This window comes from Lytechinus variegatus, chromosome 16 (genome assembly GCF_018143015.1).
Source record: "Lytechinus variegatus isolate NC3 chromosome 16, Lvar_3.0, whole genome shotgun sequence".
Lineage (NCBI taxonomy): Eukaryota > Metazoa > Echinodermata > Echinoidea > Temnopleuroida > Toxopneustidae > Lytechinus > Lytechinus variegatus.
Genome location: NC_054755.1, coordinates 21,869,550 through 21,884,114, shown reverse-complemented (window position 1 = coordinate 21,884,114; position 14,565 = coordinate 21,869,550).

Here is a 14,565-nt window from a genome sequence, read left to right as displayed (position 1 = left end):
TTGTGGTGATGACAATTAATTTCAGCCATCTGGCCAGGCAGTCGGTATATTAAGAGAGGGCATGGGTGTATACAGAAAACTTTTCTTTGGAGTGGCAAGCCGACTAAAAGTCTCTGATTAACAAAGCGAGGAAGCACAGCGACCGAGTTAGGCAATGGACGCTTATTCATAGTAAATGGAAGGATATAATGCACACTTTTGGTGAATTTTGTGAAAATTTTCAGTTTAAAAATGCATCTTTTCGCTGCGTACGGCCATGGTAGAGGAATTGAGTATTATTAACAGTATCATTTAGTTTGTTATTTGGAACATTTTATTATACATTTTAGGAAAAGTAATATATATATCCAAGACCAACCAATAAGTCTTAAAGTGTATCCAAGACCAGCCAATAAGTCTTAGAGTGCCTGCCATGGGAAAACGGAATTATTTATCTTGTGGAAATATAGTGATTGTGAACTCGAAAGCTAAACTTGTACTTTATGAGGTTTCTACTAAAATATGTAAATCACAATGATCTATCAAAGTTTCTATCTGCAATTCTGGCAACTCTGTACATTGTGAACTCAAAAACTAATTACTTTATGAGGTTCCTACTAAAATATGTAAATCACAATGAACTATCAAAGTTTCTATCTGCAATTCTGGCAATTTTCCTGTGTTGTTGGAAGTTTTTTTTTGTTATTATACCAATGGATGGGCAATAGGGCAGTTTAACACAGTAGTATACTTGCAGACCTTCAAACATGATTGCTGGTTTATCTGCACAACTTGATGAAAAAACCTTTTCAATGATCACCTGCCATGATTTAAACACAGATCAAGAGATCCTCATTATGTCGAATGTACCAACTAGACATCAAAAATTACTCTAATCTGTGCCTGTTGCTCACTAGAACCGATTAGTCTCTGTACATTAGTGGGCATTACATTACTGATTCCAGCAGTTCATTAGCAGGTCAAATATCTGTTTAAGTAGAATTAATTAGGTGTAAGCCCTGTTATTGTCTCATCAAGATAAATGGCAAAGTCCTAACCATAGAAATTATGAGTATTCCTATTTAAGTTCTTTCTATAACTCCAAACCAATCTCTCTCCATTTCTCGAGAAGCCACCTCCGATCGAGAAAATGTAATTATTGGGGATTTCAACAGTCACAGCATTATCTGGGGGTATGGAGGAACCAACGAGATGGAGAACTGGTCAGATGCAAATCAGATTGCATCACCCAACAAAATGTGACAAAGTTGTGCTTGACCCTCTCCCGCTTACTCAACATCAACCTATTGGGCTGAAGGTGAATGAAGCCATCCCTTTACGCACACTTCCCTTTCACAGATGTTTCACCCTGAAGGAAGCAATCTGGGAGCAGTTTGTCATAGATCCGGATAACTATCCACAGGATCTTCCAGCACTCCCTACTCATTACAACACATTTGGAAAGCTATTGAAGAAATCAGAGAAGAATATTCCACGAGGATGCTGTTAACAAACTATTCTCCGGGCTTGACGAATGATGAAGCTGCTGTACAGTAAATATTTCAGGAGCTTTGAGAATGACCCCTTTGGTGCCGATACACTTGAATGTGGGGGAAATTGACAATTGCCATTATGGATAATAAAAAAGAAATTGACAGTAATTTAATAAATCAATGGACATGACTCACAACAGCAGAAAAGCCGGGGAAAACGATTGGGATCCTTGAAAAACGATTCAATATATACCCATAGTGACCACCGACCAAGTGGCCCACTACCTTCTTGTGTACAGTCAAGGTAACCCTATTTATTGCCCACGAAGGGCCAACCTCCCTTAAATAAAAGTGCAGTGACAGTCTCCCAACTAAGAGTCATTTAAATTCACAAGACCATTCAGCCTGAACGTCTTGTCTGCTTGTGCTAGGCTATAAAAGGGAATAATTAAGAGCAACAAGGTACCTGGATTAGATGATGTCCTCTGTGAGCAGATCACCCTTCTTGGACCAATGGCTGCTGACGTGTTAAACCACTATTTGCATGAAGAAAAAAAAACAATGGCAAGAGGAAATTTAGGGTAGTTGCCAAAGTCGAGCCAGGCAAAGACCCAATCAGAGTTGCAGAAAAATCTCTCTACTCTGTCACACATACAAGCCCTTTGAAAAGCTCCTGCTTAACCGCATTGTTCCCTTTGTGACTGAGTTCTTCATTCCAGTAGATTCAGGCCAGTAAAGTCCTTTACTTATCAAGTACTGAATCTGACTCGGTACATCAGATGGTTTGAGGAAGGTCTGAAAACTGGAGCTGCCTTTGTTAACTTAACTGCAACTTATGAAACAGTTAATCGTGGGGTAGGCCTTCTAACGAGGAAAGTCATTGTGTTGACAAAGGAGGTCAACTTAAGTTGACAAGGCTAATTCAAAAAATGCTGAAACCGGTTGTGAATCTCAGTGGTTCCAGCAGCAAATGATGGAGGCAGAAAAATGGTCTCCCACAAAGAAGTGTCCTTGCCCAACTCCTCTTTAACATCTACACAGACGACCAAGTAATCCGTCTGTATGCTACCATAAAGAGTAGATGATCTTTACCTATTGTGTGGCACAGTCCCCCAGATATAGAGGTATCAGCACGGGTGGAAAAAAGAGCAAAAAAGATGTCGTTCTTCCACTCTCTAACTATGAGCCTGACACAAAGAGACTGGAATCAAGACAATTTCCTTCACTTGACTGAATCCCTTGATAGCTATGCACATAGTCAAAGGATCGCCCTACAGGGACAAACCACCTCCAGTCTGTGACGCAAAAGCTTTCCATGTGACCTACGAATCACGCCCCAGGTTCAAATGACAATTGGCCATCCTGGCTATGTCTTACATGGCTATGTCTTACATATGGTCTGGAACAAAAAGGTGCAAAGTCCTTAATATGCAGTTCGGGGCTACAGACACTATCTACGACTGAGGAGAGAATCAGACAGTGCATCACCTTTTGGTCTGCCCCCCCCCCCTCCTACCAGAGCCGTGCGCTGCCAAAGATCTGGAGTCACTCAACCCAAAAGCCAGATCTTGCTTGAACCCTCTACTACAAAGGACTTGTGTCGTTACCCGAGAAGATGGGCACAGCGCAAATATTGCCCTTTAAAATCATTCAGTACACTATGACCAAATGAAAGCAAAGGTGTGCAGGAGTTTGTCTCTCCAATAGGTGGCTTTTTAAGGGGGTATGTAGATATTGGATAAGATTGTTAGCATCGAATATCTTTGCTCTTTCACTGACAAATTGTAAATTTCCCCTTATAACACTAACATTCAGAATATAGGCACCGTTTTCAGCAAAGTTTTAGCCTCACCATGAACCTAGGTCCATGGCCTAACCGACAACCCCATCAGGAACCAATTAAGTCCCTGTCCCCTCCCCCATCCAACAACCCATGACCAAATAATCATTTTTTCCCCAAATGTCAGATTACCATAAATAGGTGTATTCTACCAGTCAGATAATAATGACAGACTTCTTAGTTTATTAAAGATGTCATGTCCTGATAATGTACAAGATCTACATGTAGCTTTCCTGTGAAAAGAATCGAGTGCAGTGGCAAAGGCAGTGGCAGTTCAGAGCTCTGGTAGGAGGGGTATGCCAAAAAAGTGTATCCTGTGATCATCCTTACAGTTGCAGGAAGTTTCTTCAATCCTATTGTAGCCCCATAGGCAGTTCAACAAGAACAGGTAGGCCATTCTTCACTTGGACCTGGAGAGTAACGTACTAAGTCCATAGGTGAGATTGTGCATCACACACTGGAGATTGTTAGACCAGTGGGTGACGCTTTTATGCGAGCAGAGTCATCAAGGGATTCTATTGAGCAGAGAAAACTGTGTCTAGATTTGAGTCTCGTTGCAGGCTCATGATTGACGAGTGGAAAACTATGTTCTTGATTGTTTTTTTCTTTCATCTGTGCTGATGACTTCTCTTCTGACGTACAGTGGGGGCAATAATACATAGTAGGTAAAGATTACCCACTTCTTTTAGTCACAGGCAGTCAGTGATGGCTCTGCAAGCTCCATTCAAGATTTGGGGTCAATATTTAGCACCAAGGGCTGCGTGTTCAGCAGTGCAGAAGCATAAAGTCAGAGCTGTGGTACAGAGAGATTTGGCATCTATCAATTCCCCATATGTTTCCCAGCTTCTTCAGAATGATATTCCTTTGCTCCAAATTTTGCATTTGTTTTGGCAGCATGTTCTTTGTATGAAAAAAGAACGGTCTACAATGACGCCAAGGTAGGTTGGCTTGTTACCACCTGACCCTCAGTTTTTTGATCTGCTCTATGTTCTTAAGGTGGAATACACTAAGTTTGAGTCTTTCTGGATCGGAACAGAGATGATGTATAGCACAGTAAGGAGTTAACTTGCCAGATCATCACTGAGTCCGTTTTGGCACACTGAGGAGTGATTATTACTTTAGAGATTATTGTTCAATTCAATGTTTTTCTACTCCATTCAAGTAGTGATACAAAATTATGGCTGTAATTTAAATGTTCCAGCCTTATCATTTGAACAAATCATCATTACAAATGCAGATGCATTTGTATTATTAGTATCAGCATGTTTTACCAATACTGTAGGGGTATCATCCTAATTTTCAGTTTCAGGTATTTTCTCAGAAATATTTCTTATACCATGGATGTGTTTGAAGATTTACATTGATCTAAATCTCCATGGAATGAACAGTAGCGTTAGTTTAAGCCCAACAATCATGACAAGGCATCTGTACCTGTTTTCTGAAGCTTTACCTATGTCAACGTCCTTTACATATGTATGCTTGTTGAGAGGAATCCTTGTCTTTTCTTTCAGACATCTTTTTTTTAAACTGAGTATTTAAGGCATCAGTTTTTAACCATCGCAGTCACTGACACTATCGCTGTAGCAGAAAATACCCGAAAGACAACATCAAAGATTACATAAGCTGATATGCCTCCTCTCTATATTCTGGGACTTTTGTTGTACGCCCCACACTGGTTGTCTCTTTTCAGCAGATGTGTGCAAACCTCATGACATATTACATGACACTTAGACATAGAAAACATCTCCCGCTTTAGTAAGCCTTTCTATCCTTAATGGTTTTATTGTCCTTTTCTTGGCCTGATCGGGGGTTTCGGATTCCGGTGACCTGGATTTGATTCTCACTTGGTGTATTAGTGCTCTTTTTTAAGGCACATCCTCATTACACCCTCATTACCAGGTCTTGGAGAGGACATTAAGCCGTCGGTCCTCTGGTTGTTTGCTTACAAGCAATCATGCTTTCTTAGCAATCGGGTAAAAAACACCATATTAAGGCTTAAGATCCCAAGTTTTCATACTTTCATCCTTCTGATTTCTTGACAGTTATCAGATTGAAAGTGACATAATAAATTCCCTGTGATTAAACTTCTGACACCTATTAATAGTATTAAAGTTTCATCAGAAACTTGTCGAACTCACAGCTTTGGCATCTTTGGGCTACAACCTCAATACAGACACAACTTTGGAAGATGGATATGCATGGGTGAGTACTATTTGACAAGAGAGATCCATTTGTTAACCATTCCATATTCACTCGAAGAAAGTAATCTACATGTAAATATGCAGCCAAAAGCCATTGCCAATGACCTAATTGAGTATTAGTATAGGAGGGCCCTGAAATTGAAAAAATAAATATCTGTACAAGCCTTAGGTGAAGGCCCACTGTATGATCAAAGTTTTAATCAGGGACTGTGCCTAAATAGTAGTGTTGTCCATTTTATCATATCATCAATGCTATACCTACTGTAGCAAACTAAAAAAGAAAGAAAAAATGCTATGTACCCAGCAACTATTTCAGTTTCAGTTTATGAATCATCCAAACCATATTATTCTATTTTTATCTGCAAAAACATTTAAATTTCTCTTTGAAGCTGCTCTTTTTTAAACGATAAAGTTTAAATACCATGCTCATGTTTAAAATAGGTAGACAAGCAATATACAAAAAGGATAGATGATTTTATTTTTAGAAATAAGAGAAATGAAGGGGTGTCCTTCAATTTACCATTGCCAGTATGCATGTAAGTATATTATTGTACAAATGGTACTGTACACTTAAAAGTGGATTATTTTCCCCCAAATTCGTTAGGGGGGGAACATATCGTTGCTAAGGTAAATAGTGTTGCTAGGCAATGAAATTGTGTCAGTACATAATGGTAAAATCCGGAATATTGTTTGCCTATTGATAACAAACTATGATATGTTAAATTCTCTCAATATTTTTACTCTAAGGCACAACTTCATCAACACACTTAGCCGAGATGAAGAGTGGTAACATAGCCGTTGCTAGGGAATATTGTTTCTGGGCAACACATTTGACTCCATGGAAGCTATAAAATAGACAGTTTGTTGAATGATTACTGAAAACGAGTTTGTAGACATCTATAATGATAATTGTTTCAGTATTATTGCTCATAATGGACTATTTTTCACAGATTTGTCCAGGGAAAAGAGTGTTAATGTAGTCGTTGCTATGGAAAATAGTCGTTGCTAGGCAACAATTTGGTAACCATGGATAATGTGAAATGGTCATTTTGTTGTTGTTCTATTGAAGACAAGATAATTGATCAGAAATTATTCACTCAATCAACTTTTTCACCACAAAATAGTATAAAGTATGTGACTTGTACGTACATGTACATATGTAACAATGTAGTCAAAATGAACAATAAAATGGCGATTTGTACGATGTGAAGGGGTGTGTCCGGTTGAGCATAGCAAATTAATTTGAGGTTCTCAATAGCTTAAATGGGGGTTTTCAGTTCTTTATATTATTTTTAAATGATAATTTATGCAATTTCATTGGTGTAATTTACTTGGTTTTATTCAACCTAGTTAAAAAGTTAAAAGTTTGGTTAGAAATGGAAAAATAAGTGGTTAACTTAAGGAGCTAAATGGTTGCTAAGGAAAGTTATGTTGCTAGGAAACAATTTCTGTGAAAATGTTCATAAAATTCATGCTAAGTTGTTTTTCAGTAATTCTTCTTACAATATATAGTAGATCTATCCTTTGAAAATAAGAAAAAATATCTGATAATTTAAATTAATAAGTAAAAATTCAATATTCGTGATAAATATTCAATAAGTATCTAAAATGGGCGTGGCTTGTTCAAGGCTGGTTTCCATAGTGATGCTACACATTACGGCATTTTTAATGCCCAATTCCGGAAAATTCAGGAAATTTCCTTTAATTTGATGTATGATTTTGCTTTGATCCAGCCGGGGGGATTAAAGTCAAGAAATAAGGCACTTTTTGGCTTCTGGCCGCTCACCTATAGTGAGTTTCGTCATCGACAAGATATCATGTGACATGCCGTATCGATTCTCACGATCATGTGAGCGGTCAATTGACAAATTACAAGTATCAATAACAACAACAATGACAAAAACAATGCGATGATGAAGATGATGATGATGATGGTGATGGTGATGCTATAGTGATGATGATGGTGATGATGATGATGATGAGATGGTGGTGATAGTTTTGGTGGAAATGAAGATGATAAACCAACCGGTAGGATTTGCCAACACTGTTTTTTTCTTCCAATGGAGATACTGTCACGATTAAGGTAAGTCCACCCCCAGCAATGATGATATTTGGATGAAAAGAGATAAATCAATATAGAACAATGCCGAAAATTAATCATCGGATTAAGCAAGTATAGACATTTTAATCCAAATTCTCAGTTAAATGGACACTGCACGGCGGGCTGAAAATAATCATATCTACATGATCTAAATAAAGTAGAATTCACATAACAAAATGCTGAAAATTTCAATCGATAACGAATAATGAATTTCACAATTAAGCAATATTTTGCGCGGAAAATTAATTCATGAATATTCGGTGGGCTTATCATAACATCCCAACTTGCCCTTTTCTTATTAGATGAAATATAATTGTTTCACATTTTTATGTGTGTATCGAGTGCGCAGCAATGAATACGCAATGGGGCAATTCCGTAAAATGATCAACCTTTTAATTTACATCCGACCCCTAATTTTCTACTTTAATTAATAAACTGGCCAAGTCATGGCAAGGAGTAACTCCTTGGTCATGGACATTTGACAACATTACAGACTTTCACACTGTAAAAACTGCGGTATTAAAACTGAAACCAATTGCCAATAGAGGACCCCCGGAGAGGACCACACCCTGAGGTGCGAAAATTACATCCTAGAGATTAAACATAACACTTATAAGAGTCAACAACAAAAGGTGTTGTAATAACACCTATAGGTGTAAAACTAACACCATCAATTTAACACCGGTGTAAAATAACTGGTGTGGTCCTCGATGTACACCGGTAAACACCACAGATATTTGTTGCTGTGCAGAAGAACCAAAAATCAGAGACAGAAAATTTCATGAAGGTCCCAAATATAGGCGGTCTGACGTATATATCAGGCACGGATCCAGTAGGGGGCCGAGCCGGCCCCGGCACCCCCCCCCTATTTTTGACAACCTGCAGAACATTTTTTACTCTTTACCTTGATAGAAACTACGAAAAACAGAAAGAAAAGTAAGAAAGAGGTATACAGCCTCGTCACGGTATCGACCGGCCCGACCCGAAAGGAAACTAAAAAAAGAGGGGAATAAGAATTGGAAAATAGACTTTATATAAAATTTTTCGCTCGCGCTTCGCGCTCGCATTGCCTGTGTAATGAATCCCATTCAAGAGGGTTAAATGACACTAATATATAACCAATATATATACAATATATCCAGTTCTGATATTTGCACACAATTTTCTAGCACATCCGTCAAGCTTTCATTATTTTGTTTTACACAAATTGTTAAAGCCTGTGTATAGCTTTGGTAAAGGGTCAATAATGTGATTGATAATCGAATATCATCTAATATGACAGTCTTAATGAAGCGTAGAGACCGCTAGATATTTTTCCGACTGCACTTATCTGAGAAAATTTCAAATATTCAAATCTTGGATATATAGCGCCCTCTTTCGGCGATGCTTGTTTTAAATTAAAAAAAAATGGGCATTGCAAGCACTTATCTTATAAATTTAGTGATTAGATATCCAAAAGTTACAAAGAACATATCTTGAAAGTTTCAGCCCATTCCATGATTTCGATTAGGATTTAATTGAAAGACAAAAACACACAGATATTTTAATTTGATCGGGTGACCCGATCAAGTTAAATTTCCATGTAAAATCGCAAAATTTATCCTGTAAAACACATTTTCATTTCATATCCTCCACATCATAACTGTTATAGGGCATATCCATTCATATTATCTAGCAATGAATTGGAATAGTGATAGGTGCATTTTGGTGGATTTACCAAAACTATACACAAGCTTTAATGTGTATCAAAATGTTTGGCTCGCGCTGCGCGCTCGCATTGTTTAATTTGTGAGATATGCTCTTTGGAAATTCTTACCAAAATTTGTCAAAATGCTCCTTTATCATGTCAGTATATCAAAAAATTAAGCTCATGCTTCGCGCTCGCATTTAATTGTTTGAGACACACAGCTTGTTTATTTAAATAAAAACGCGCTTAGACTGTTCATTTTTTCAGGTCGGAATATCAGAAATTTTGAGCTCGCGCTTTGCACTCTCATTATTTATTTGGTGATATTTGTATCCTCTTCAATAGTCACTAAAAACAGTCCTAATTGAGTCCCTTTTCACGGTTACTATATGACAAAATTTAGGCTCGCGCTTCGCGCTCGCATTGTTTAGTTGGATACTTATCTTTGTTCATGATTATAAAAACTGCTCTGAATCTTCAGTTCTAAGGACATAAAATATCAAAGATTTTTAGCTCGCGCTTCGCGCTCGCATTATATATTAAGACCACATGAGATACCTTATATTGTTTATAGCAATAAAAACTAACATATACTTAAAACTTCAGTCTTTAGTTAGGATACCCCGTGAAAAACCAACAAAAAAAAAGCCAGATAAGTTGTAGCGGACAATCGAGAAAAATGTTGATCAAAATATTTTTCGCCCCCCCCCCCTATTGGCGAAAGCTAGATCCGCCCCTGTATATTTTATAAAAGTGCCCAAATGAATATCTAATGCATTCAATAATTAAGTTAGAAAACATTTTTTTTTTGATAATTCTTGGAAAAAAAATAATAAAAATATACAAATCATGAACAAAATGTGACATTATAAATTTGCTCATTGAATAGCTCATTCCCCGTCATTCGAATCATTCAAGGCTTTTCTCAAAGCTTACCTCTACATTCTTCCTTTAAGTTTTAAGTTACTCTTGTCAATATCAAACGATTATTCCTTTATTTCTTGTTTGTTTATGTTTAGCTACTGCCTGCTTTATTTCGAACATAATCTCAGGTCATGGTATTTCTGATAATTCATTTTGTTTAAACTTTTTGTATTCGAACTATATTTAATTAATAAATGTCATTGTTTTTATTATTATCATTATTTTGTACACATACTTCTCAGTAGGCAGTTTTCTTATCTTATTTGTAATTTGTGATATGAAAATACTTTACACTGTACATTTCCTTTCTTGTATGTTAAACTGTCCAATGATATGCTATTTAATAAAGCGCTTAGAAACCCCGGGGGGGGGGGGCACTTACATTGACGAGTGGATACCATGCGCGACCAAAAAACACGTAAAAAGGATGTCCTTTTCACGATAGGGCACGTTACGTACGTAACGTGAAAAGGGTGTCAAAAACACAAAAATAATGAAAAAAGGGTATCTATTTCGCTAGTAAAATTACGTGTTTAGGGTCGAATTTGCGGGTGTGATAAAACAAAATTAAAATGTTTGATAAAGCATGTCCTTTTTGCCCCAACACTACGTGTTTAGAGTCCTATTTGCGCGAGGTGTAGAAGGTGGGGTCGTACTAAACCAAATAAGGTAAAGCCGACAACCAAAGGACCCGTAACAATAAAACATTCCTGTACTTGTTTAGGGGTTCCTTTCAGGGAATATTTGCCAGGAGTATCGTTTTGTTTCCAACACTTGTTAAGGGTAGGGTTTCACACGCCAATACTTGTTAAGGGGTGCATTTTCAGAATATTGAAATTACGTGTTTAGGGTGCTTTTCGAGACCCCATGGTCGCGCATGGTATCCACTCGTGAATGGAAGTGGCCCCCCCGGGGTTAGAAACAATGTATTAAGCGCTATATAAATGCAATGTATTATTATTATTATTATGTAAATGTGCATGCATGGCAGGGGCCGCTGAACGGTTTTCAAAGTGGGGGGGGGGGGGAGCTGACCATGCAAGAAATCACAATCGTATGGTAATTTTTACTTTTTTGTACGGGGCTGAAGCCCCCTCCCCAGCCAACGCTGCCAGGGGACCCTTTGACGGCTTTGTGGGCCCGGGAGGGCAAAACAGTCTTTGCATCCATTTCTGTTCTTGTTTCAAAAAGAAAATCCCATTTCCCCTTAAAATAGGGCATCCCTTGATATGCACCCCCATGGGATTGGCCAATTATTATTTTCTATTATTATTATTATCTCTTTTTTTTTTGGGGGGGGGGAGTTTGTGGGATCGTCCACAAGGGGGAGGGGTGGTAGGTCTTTTGAGATGGGCGACCTGTTATTAGAATTAGTTTTGTTATTCATATCTACCTAAGATTATGCAGGTATATTTTCACTGCACCAAAGCTCGTGCGATTTTTTTTTTTTTTTGGGGGGGCCGGGGGTAACTTTAGTTTTGCCCCTTAATTCCCCACCCCCCCCCCGCCCATCATTGGCGGTCGGTAAAATAAATATGGGAAAGGGGAAAGAAAAAAGAGGGAAAAGGGAAGGAAAGCAAAAAGGAAGAAAAGTAAGATGAGGATTCGAAGAAAAAAATGAATGATGAAACATTTAAGGGGAGGGGCCCCCCAGGACCAAAATCCAATTGAAACCAGTTGGAATTTCTAACTGGTTTCAGTTGGTTTTAACTGGAATATAACAATAATTCCAGTTGAAACCAATTGAAACCAGTTGGGCAACTGGAAATCCTAACTGGAACCAGTTGGGCCCTGGAAATCCCAACTGGAATCAGTTGGGTAACTGGAAATCCTAACCAATAAGCCAGTTCGTAGTTCCTTTCTGCGCATGATCAAAAGATTCTACGCATGATCAGAAGGTCATTTGTACTAAAGTGACATGGTGCTTTAAAATCTAATGAGATAAGCACCAACTTTCATGTGTGTGTGTATTTGAGTTTTGTCAGACGTGTATCAATCAGATATGATTATTTACGTCTGGGACCGACCTTTAACGTCACCATCCGAAAGACGTGACCAGGGCTCGAACCTCTGCATCAATTTGTAACTTCCCAACAGCTTGGATTACAGGCGCACGCCACAACGCCCAGTTAATGTCTTGATTATATTCTTTTGAACTGTCGTTTTCATTTACATCCACAAAAAACAAAAATGCTTCCACGATCGACTGGTATTTCACAGTTTGTCAAATACATTGTGTAACATGCTAACCCAGAAGGAAAAACCAGTAAGACCGGTATTTTTTTTTTACTGGTTTCCAGTATATTTTCAGTTCCAACAATTGCATTCCAGTTGAAGCAATTAGTAATACCAGTTAAATTGTTTTTCATTAAACTGGTTTTACTGGTCCAATAAATGGTTTCCGGTAGCTTTTACTGGTTTCCAGCATATGTTTACTGGACCAGTTGATTTTTAACTGGACCAGTAAAAATTTACTGGAGACCAGTTCAAACAATTGCATTCTGTTTACTGGTCAAATAAATAATGACTTTATTTCAAGTCAGATCATTTAACAAATTATGAAAAATTAATCATGCAATTCAGAGAAAGTTATTATTGTTATCATTTATCATTGTTATCATCATTGCTAATCACAATTATTGTTATTATGATTATTATGATCATTGTTGTAATCATTCTTATTACTGTTATTATTGTTATTGATATTGTAATTATTATTATTAATATCATAATTACCAAGTATTAATATTATCATTAAAATAATTATTTCCTCTAATTATGATTAAGATCAAAGCAAGATGTATTCCTCTGATATAGTCAACTGGTCTAAAGTAATTCAATGTTTGAAATTAAACTGGTCAAGACCAGTAATACCAGTAATTCTGATGATGCTGATCACGTGGTTTACCTCATTTGCATATTTCCTGTTTTTTAAAGAAAAATCAGGATTTATTATGGAATATCCTTGCAATAGCACTCATTGTTGTTTAAAAAAACCTTCAAAATAAGTGTGTGAACTAATTCACAATGAAAATGTGTAATTTCATACATCACATTCAAAATAACAGCAGAAAGATTAATTTACTAACCATCTTTTCCATCACATTTCACTGGCCATGGTATATAACAAACCAAATGCATGTAATAAACTGGACCAGTAAGACCAGTACAAGGACAGTTCGACCAGTTAGAGGACCAGTGAGACCAGTATGGAGACCATTATGAAAGATTTCTGCCTAAATGAGACAGAAAATCGTGTACAACTCTTGAACGCACACACAGGTCACGGAGTGACCCTGAGTGCAAACAGCTGACTGTGTTACAACGTAGGGGTGATACATTTTCGCAATAGGTGTGATCAAACTCACTGGAGGGACTTTAATTCACTTATAACAAAGAAATGTGTACTACAGTACTCCTGTTGAATGCTCTGATGAAAATTATATGAGTTTCACATTCATTTGAACGGGAGGACAAGATTATTGTATATCGAGTGCATTATCCATAAATCATACTACCATTGCCCGGCCGATGGTTCAGGCATGACGATCCTGAGTGACGTCACCGATAGAGACCTCAAATGCCAGGACAGCCTATTCGACAACTAACTTCATCTAGTAAAAAACACGTATTGAAGATATCCAATGGGAAAATGGCTTTCATTTTCATGAAATATACATTCCGTTCCTCAATAAATCTTTAACCCCGTCGTTACCGATAGAGACCTCAAATGCCAGGACAGCCTACTTCATCTAGTAAAAAACACGTATTGAAGATATCCAATGGGAAAATGGCTTTCATTTTCATGAAATATACATTCCGTTCCTCAATAAATCTTTAACCCCGTCGTCACCGATAGAGACCTCAAATGCCAGGACAGCCTACTTCATCTAGTAAAAAACACGTATTGAAGATATCCAATGGGAAAATGGCTTTCATTTTCATGAAATATACATTCCGTTCCTCAATAAAAACCCCGTCGTTAACTGCCCATTCATTCTCGAGCAATGGGGGAATGAATACAGAGTGTCTCAAAGTTTGTGTGAAAAAAAGGTACATTTTCCATAGAACTTCTGCCAAAAAGCAATGCGTAACTAGATTAGCCCCAAAACACGAATAGATGAGTTAATCAAATGTAATGAATCATGAAAATCAGTGAAATATAGTTTCTCCTGTACTCATTACTGAATACCCCGACTTGATACGATTAATTTTTCCCCCTCTCCATCAACTTTTAAAAAAAAGGGTGCATATTTTCATAAAAATATCATGTGTTATATCGACGGACGCCCGTGCGTACGAGCAGGAGGAAGCCAAATGTCTCGTATTTTTCATAATGA